The sequence below is a fragment of the Leptinotarsa decemlineata genome, unplaced genomic scaffold, assembly GCF_025532065.1.
Source record: "Leptinotarsa decemlineata unplaced genomic scaffold, Ldec_3_MD MMD2_tig00026307_RagTag_RagTag, whole genome shotgun sequence".
NCBI lineage: Eukaryota > Metazoa > Arthropoda > Insecta > Coleoptera > Chrysomelidae > Leptinotarsa > Leptinotarsa decemlineata.
The window spans coordinates 18,969,055-18,976,510 of record NW_027412681.1 but is presented as its reverse complement, the minus strand read 5'-3'; the positions used below and the strand labels follow the sequence as shown (position 1 = coordinate 18,976,510).

Here is a 7,456-nt window from a genome sequence, read left to right as displayed (position 1 = left end):
TGAATTTCAATGTTGTCAACAGGCTTTCTTGTTGGTCCAATATTACAGCAAACGATATTACAGATGGCAGAGAGTCAACAATAATACACTTCACATCTACTAACCAATTGAAAATTGAATTGGTTCGTGCCGTCAAAGATAATGTTGCGTTTCGATGATGATCTCATTACAAGTTTATTCATTTCGAATAATACATGGCGAGCATCGTGTAATATGATTATGACATGATTTGAAATATCTGAAAAAATAAATAAAATTCAATTTGTTCTTTCAGAAACAATAGGAGTCCGAAATATAGTAAAATTCACAATTAAACATATATATTACGCAAGTTTCCCATTGCTCTTTTAAGATATTACAATTGGCAAATATTCAAAACTATTTAAAATAATGAAAAGAGAAATGAAAATTTCTGTTTTTTACCACTTTTATTTGTATAAGTTTGAAAATGTCCGTATAGGATGAAACTGCAGTAACGTTAGTTACAAATAAAATTGGTAAAAAACATAGAAATTTTAATTTCTCTTTTCATTATGATTTCCTACTACATAGTAATGGCTACATCCATCAATTTATTTAAAATAATGACAATTTTTTTGTAAACGACCAGTTTTGATGAAACTTCCGACAACAGATGAATATTGAATATGATTAGATATACTGTATTGAAATGTAGGAGGTGAGAGATTAAAACTAATTACACTTTGTCAAGAATAGGAAATAAGGTGAAATTTTTGCGGCTTGCGCGAATTAAATGATTGGAACGAGAAAATAACTTTTTAAAAAGAATTTATTTTACAAACTAGAGACGACTGTCTCTTACGAGAGCTACAAACAGAATGATTATTAATATAATGTTAACTGGATGCTAACTGCATGTCGAGATAAGGGATTCCTGGAATATCTCTTACTCAGCTGAATCTCCGTGTGAATGGCCGTGTCGTGGGAACTATGACCACGTAACTCCTCCCTCCTTAGGCCGAAAAAATAATGGAATTATTTTGGCGGCTTGGAACCATATCTTCGTCATTGGTATTTTCTTCTTTTTGGGGTGTTTTGAAGCAACAACATCCCAGTATACGGGTTTTAATCCAATTTTTCTTAAAAGCTGCCAATATCAGGACAATTATTGTGATAGTAACTCCTGCAAAAATGCCAAAAATGGTAGTGTTATTTTCGGAGTTGTTAAATTTGTGGATTGGTTTCAATCGGTCCACTATATTGTTGATTTCGTAGAGTTCTTCAAAATTGATTCTCGAGAAATTTTGTGTTTCATATATTGTTGATTTCTCGATATTTTTCATTTCAATTTTAGGTAAGATCAGTGGCTTGCCTGTTCCTATTTTCACGTTGTTGGTGAAAATCTTGTTTCTCACTTCAATTTGGCAATTTTTCGGGATCTTGACTAGGGTGGGCGCTTTTATTTCCAAATATTGATCGGTTTTACACTTGGAGAATATTCTTTCGCTCTGTATCGGAATTACCAGGATTTCTTCTTGAGTGATTTGTTCGATAATCGACTCTGCCACATTGATTGGAAGAGGCTGACAATTATCGGCGACTTTGCCTTCGATCAGGTGGGATGTGCATTGGTCTTCGGAAAAGTAATCTTCTGGACAATAATACGTTTTCTCTAATACTGGGCATGGACTGTCTTCGAACTGGATATTGTGGTTTGCTCGTGCCAAATATGGGTATTTTGGGATAAAAATACTGTGATTTTGGATGATAGGATAAAGGTGGAAAAATGTAAGAACTTCGTTTCCGACAATAGGAACGTGTATTGCGAAAATTATTCTGTCATTCGAAAAAGTTACTTGTGCACCGAAAAATTGATAATATGTCAACATACTTTCAAATTTCGGGATTTTTGAATCAGAGTAGATGTTGCTTAAATAATTTATTATTTCTTTCAGTTCAGAACTAGGTATTATTGAATTGTGTAAGGTATTTAACTTTGCAAATGTGATAGCATCTTCTAGATTATCGATAAAAGTAATCATATTTTGGCAGTGAAGGGTTATTTGTGAAACAATTCCTTGAAAACTAATGTAATTCGTCAGGTCGCCAATGGTTTTTTGAACTGCAACTTGAAATGTTTTTAGACTGTTTTCTAATTTTTCTTGATTTGAATTCAAAATTTGGATAGTTTTATTATAGCGATTGATTAATTTTTTGGACAGAGAGATTTGCATGTTTACCTCATTAATCATATTTTCTTGGTTACGTTCTAATATAGCGATACTTTCGTCGTATCGTTTACCATCATCAGCATCAAGAGTACCGAATAACCAATTTTCGATTTTTCCAATAACATTTATCATACCTCTTTTAATACGGATATGGGGTTGGAGGTTTTCTAATTTCTTTTTTGTCATTTCAATAAGATACTCGGTTCTGACTAGCAGGCTGTATGCTAATCCATGATAGGAAATTGGGTTATTAATTGTTCCCTTATCAAAATTATTTTTGATTATTTGGAAGTAGTCGTCTAGTTTGTTTAATTGTTTTATAATAGAGCTAAGTTCTATGTAATATAAAAATGTATGTTTGCTGTATATAATTCTTGCATTTCCCAGCTGTATGGGAAGGATGGGGTTGGTTATAGGGGTTATTTGAATATCGTCACTTTGGACTCGGAGCACGTGAAGTAGAAGGTATAGCGTTATCAACACGTGTATCTTCATGTTCTTTTACTCCCTGTAACAAAAGTTTTTTTGAAATTTTTGGTTTTCTGGCTATTGTTTTGTGGTAGGTGCCTTTATTTGTTTTGAGTTTTATATCGGTCTCTTCAATAATTTCAGTTTTCTTAAATTTCGGTCGATCTTTATTTCGCGCCTTTGTTCTAATATACGCAACTTGTTGATTTGCAAACTCTGGGGGTTCATTTCGTTGGGTATTTCTGTTTTCAATGACTTTTTCTTTAGTAATTTGGTTGGAATTTTGAATAGATTGATACAGTTTTTTGACATTTTCTTTGTGTTTTTGAACGTAATCGGAAACAATTATACGATCATTTAAATCAAATGGGTCTGTGTTATTAATATGACCTTTAATTACTTCGAAAGGTGTAAATTTGGTAACACTATGTATTGAATTATTATAGCCAAGGACAGCTTTTTTCATCAGCTGTTCAGCTGTGAACGATTTTCCTTCTTCCTTTAGGCATCGAAAATGTTCAATCAGTGTTGAATGAAATCTTTCAACTGGTGAATTGAGTAGATTTTCGACTACTAAAACTCCGGTTAAGGATTTTAATGGATATGCCTGACCGTATCGTGAAAATGTGTCGATAATTGTTGAAAAAGTTTCGTTTGAAATTTTGAATGTATCTATGTGAACATGCTCAAAAGGCTTAGAAGTTGTAGGTGTTAGGTTGAATTTAATTACAGGAGGATTCCGATCGTATTTGTTTTTCTGACATGTTTCGCAATTATCAATATAATTTTGTATGTCTTCTGCCATTTTTGGCCAATAAAATCGTGAACTGAGGGATGTCCTCATTTCATTTATACCTCTATGGCATGTTTTCTTAATGTGATAGCATTTAAGTTTCTCTTTCTGTTCTTTCGATGTTTCTACATCCTCTAAGAATGTTGGACAATGAACAATTTTGAATGAAGAATTCTTGAGTAAATTTTGGATTGTTGTATTGAACATTTGTGAAACTGTTGGGTTTTTAAAATGGAAGGCAAATGTTTGTTTGGGATCGATATATTCTTTAATAAGTTTAACAATATTCTCGCTCAGATTTTTAGAGGGTATGGTAATATAAGATCGCAAATTCTCGAATACCTTTTCTATTCTACATTTAAGTTTTTCTATGTCACCAATAGCTACAATTATTTGATTTTTATATGTATTAACTGGTCTTTCTGAAATGGGAATTTGAAAGACAGGGTCTTCGAGAGAAGTGTGAACGGTTTGTGAATCTGATGTTTTTTCGATTTCATTTGATTTTGGGGGAACAATTTGAATATCAGATAATATGTTAATTTGTTTTTTCGGTTCTTGCGGTTCCAGGACTTCATTGAGAACGTCGTTGTCTAAGACTGGAATATTATCGTTATTCAAATAGATGTCGATAAGTTCGTTTATGTCTCCAGGATTATTTTGAACTGAAAGTGTTTCGATAGCATTGAAGTCATTTGTATGAGGATTTCTGGAAAGAGCATCCGCTGCTTGGTTGCATTTTCCTTTCTTATATTTTACAACATAGTCGAATTCCTCTAATTTCAAACGCCATCGCACAAGTCTTGAATTAGGTTCCTTTAGTGAGAAAAGCCACTGAAGGGGTTTGTGGTCTGAATAAATTGTAAACTTTCTGCCGAAAAGGTATGGTCTGAAATATTTGCAGCTCCATACAATCGAAAGAAGTTCTTTTTCGATAGTTGAGTAATTAATTTCAGGTGGGTCAAGTGTTCGAGAAGCGTAACAATTTTTTGAAGTTGTCAATATTTGCGGAATGAAAAGATCATTGAGTGTTCCCTCAAGGGTAAGAATTTCACCTTCAGGAACTGTGACAGGCAGATATTTAAGTACTCTTTCTTGTGGGTTGACAGAGAAAGAAAAACTCGTATCTGTAGACTGTCTGAACTTGAAAGGAATTTCAACATGATTTCCTATCAGTCTCTTATTCTCAAGGTCTATATTCAGATGCATATTTATCAAGTCTGATAATCCTAAAACTCCGTCAAAGTAATCGTGGAAATCAAATAAAATAAAAGTAATTTCATAGTTTGTGTTGAACTCTGGAAAAGCAGGTATCGAGGCTTGGTACCTTACTTGCTGACTTCCTAAAGCCGTTTTGATAATAGTATTTGAATGATAAATTTTGTTTGGGAATAATTTTTCAATAATAGATGGTTTAATAATGGATCTTGAACTTCCAGTATCGATTAGTAGTTTAATAATTTTATTTTTGAGACTAACTTCGACATAAGGTGATGCATTGTTACAAAATGCATTGATTTCGGCTAAGTATGATCTTCGAATTGGGTTGTTAAATGAACATTTCCAGTTTCATCACAATCTACGTCGCTTAAGTATTCATTCTGAAAATTTTGTTCGTTTTCTAAATAAACAGCATTTTCTGAAGAGTATGCTTCTTCACTGAGGTTGGGATTATCATAAAATTGTTGATCAGTGTCATTATTTTGGAGAAATTCATCGTATTCGTTATAAAATAATTCCTCAGATATAAAATTGGGTTTTTGACTTGCGGTAAACATTTTTTGAGGGTTTCGGTAATTAGTAGGGTTCCTAAAAGTGTTGTTTTGTTGAGAAAAAGGTTTTTGAGACATTTTTGTTGGGTTTCTTGATGTAGTGGACATGGGTTCCGGTTTTGGTAATTGATTAGGTGGAATATTTTTTGGTTTGAAAACATTCTGAGGAGGTCCGAAAACTTCTCGGTTTGTAGGGTATCTTTGCGGTGTAATTGTCTAGGTTGGATATTAATTGGTTGGCTAGGCCAATTAGGTCTAGTTGAAAATTGTGGATTGAAAAAATGTTCATTTTTTGGAAAATAATTTGGGTTAGAGAAATTTTCGTTTTGAAAATTTTGTCTTTGAGGTTGTATAAATCTAGGGCCATTTTGGTTGACGTTTGGTATGATGGATTGTCTACCGAAAGTATTGAACTTTGGTTTATAATCGTTTAACGTACCATACATTTTTTCAAAATTTTCGAACTCGTTTACGTATGCTATGGCATCTTCCAGTGAGGCTGGCTTTTTAAGATGCATATTATTTCTTAAAATACCAGGACAACCAGCAATGAAAGTACTGAGGGCTACTTTATCGTAGTGAGTTGTTTGGTAAAGTTTTTCTTCTGGAGTTAAGTCTGGGTTGTTACTGACTCTTTGAACTACATTACTTTTGGTTAATTGAATTCTACTACCGAAAGTCATTAGGTCTTCTCCTCTATGGGGTCGACTTCTAGTTAATTCTTGAACTAAACAGTCCAAATCTCTCCTATCCGAAAAACATTGTTTCAGAGCAGATTTTAAGGCGTCCCAAGTATTAAGTTCGGTTCTGTTACCAACCATATACTCGGCTTTACCTGTCAATTTTTCTTGAATACATTCAAGAACGTGTTCATTAAGTGAAGCATCATTAAACACATTGTACGCGTTAACTATAGCATCGCATCTACTGATAAATTTGTTCAATGTATTGCTATCACCATCAAAAGTTTTTAAATTGTTTATTCTAGATTTGAAAAGGTTCCAATTTATTTGAGTTGGTTGGGGCGGAACTGGTGGAACCATTGTAGGTTGAAAAGTATTATCAAAATTTTCAGTATTATTTGCTGAACTTTCTTGAAATGATAAACTATTCAATCGTGATAAAATATCTTCAATTTCACTCATAAATAAATAATTGTTTTTCTCAATAAATAGTTTCTTAAAATTACTCGTCTCGAATAGACAACAATTTGTTCGCAATGAACGATACTATATATCTTCGCCGAAGTCCTTATACAGAGGGTTCGTGAAGGCAAGAAGGAAATATTTGGCACTTACTTGTAAGTTCCAGTTCCTTCTCCGTTGATTCCTTGCAGCTTCCCTGGGGCTCTGTCGTCTCCTTGTCCGCTCGTTCTGGGTGGTCCTCGAAGGATTCTTGTTGAATTTGTGCTGAAGGGGTTGAAACTCCACGACGCAAAAAGTTCGTTTTCACGCTGCACAAATCCTACTGACTGCGCCAATTAAATGATTGGAACGAGAAAATAACTTTTTAAAAAGAATTTATTTTACAAACTAGAGACGACTGTCTCTTACGAGAGCTACAAACAGAATGATTATTAATATAATGTTAACTGGATGCTAACTGCATGTCGAGATAAGGGATTCCTGGAATATCTCTTACTCAGCTGAATCTCCGTGTGAATGGCCGTGTCGTGGGAACTATGACCACGTAACTCGCGTAACAAAGAGCTAGAAAGCATTCGGAGGAACAAAGATGAACATATTTGCGATTGAAGTTGTCTCTACTTAGTGTAGATGCACAGTCTCCTGAATAATCTGTGAAACCAACGTACAAAGTCCCCACTATTATTGAATTCAAAATAATTTTGGTCAACACAGGAAATGAGGGCTATAAAGATAACTTGTTTAATTATGGATTTAGTATTCTTTTGAGTTAGAGAATTATGAATAATAGTTATGTCATTGATCGATGAAATGTTTGGAATAAATAAATAAAAGTTGCTTCGAATTAGATGGTTGCTTTTATTTTATTTTTAAATAGGTATGCACATTTTCTATACTTAAATTAAACGCAAAATACGGTGGAAAATTTCTAAGAACGTAACAATCACAAATAAAACAATACAAAGCAAAAAATTATGAAAGGCAAAAAACGCAAAAATTCAAATAAAAAAATATTCCATCTTGATCTTCGGAGGATGAATCTTTACTAAGGTCTGAACTAATGTAATGCGATTCAGTGTCACTATC

General features: G+C 33.4%; 1 long non-coding RNA gene across 1 annotated transcript; it reads right to left on the bottom strand.

Annotated features, from left to right (window-relative positions):
- Nucleotides 1–772: 772 nt before the first annotated feature.
- On the bottom strand, nt 773–6,918 carry LOC141485161 (uncharacterized). The gene is made up of 2 exons (XR_012467054.1): nt 6,524–6,918; nt 773–1,144 (listed from the first exon to the last, which is right to left on the bottom strand). It is a non-coding gene; the product is annotated as an uncharacterized lncRNA (long non-coding RNA).
- Between the last annotated feature and the right edge of the window lie 538 nt (nt 6,919–7,456).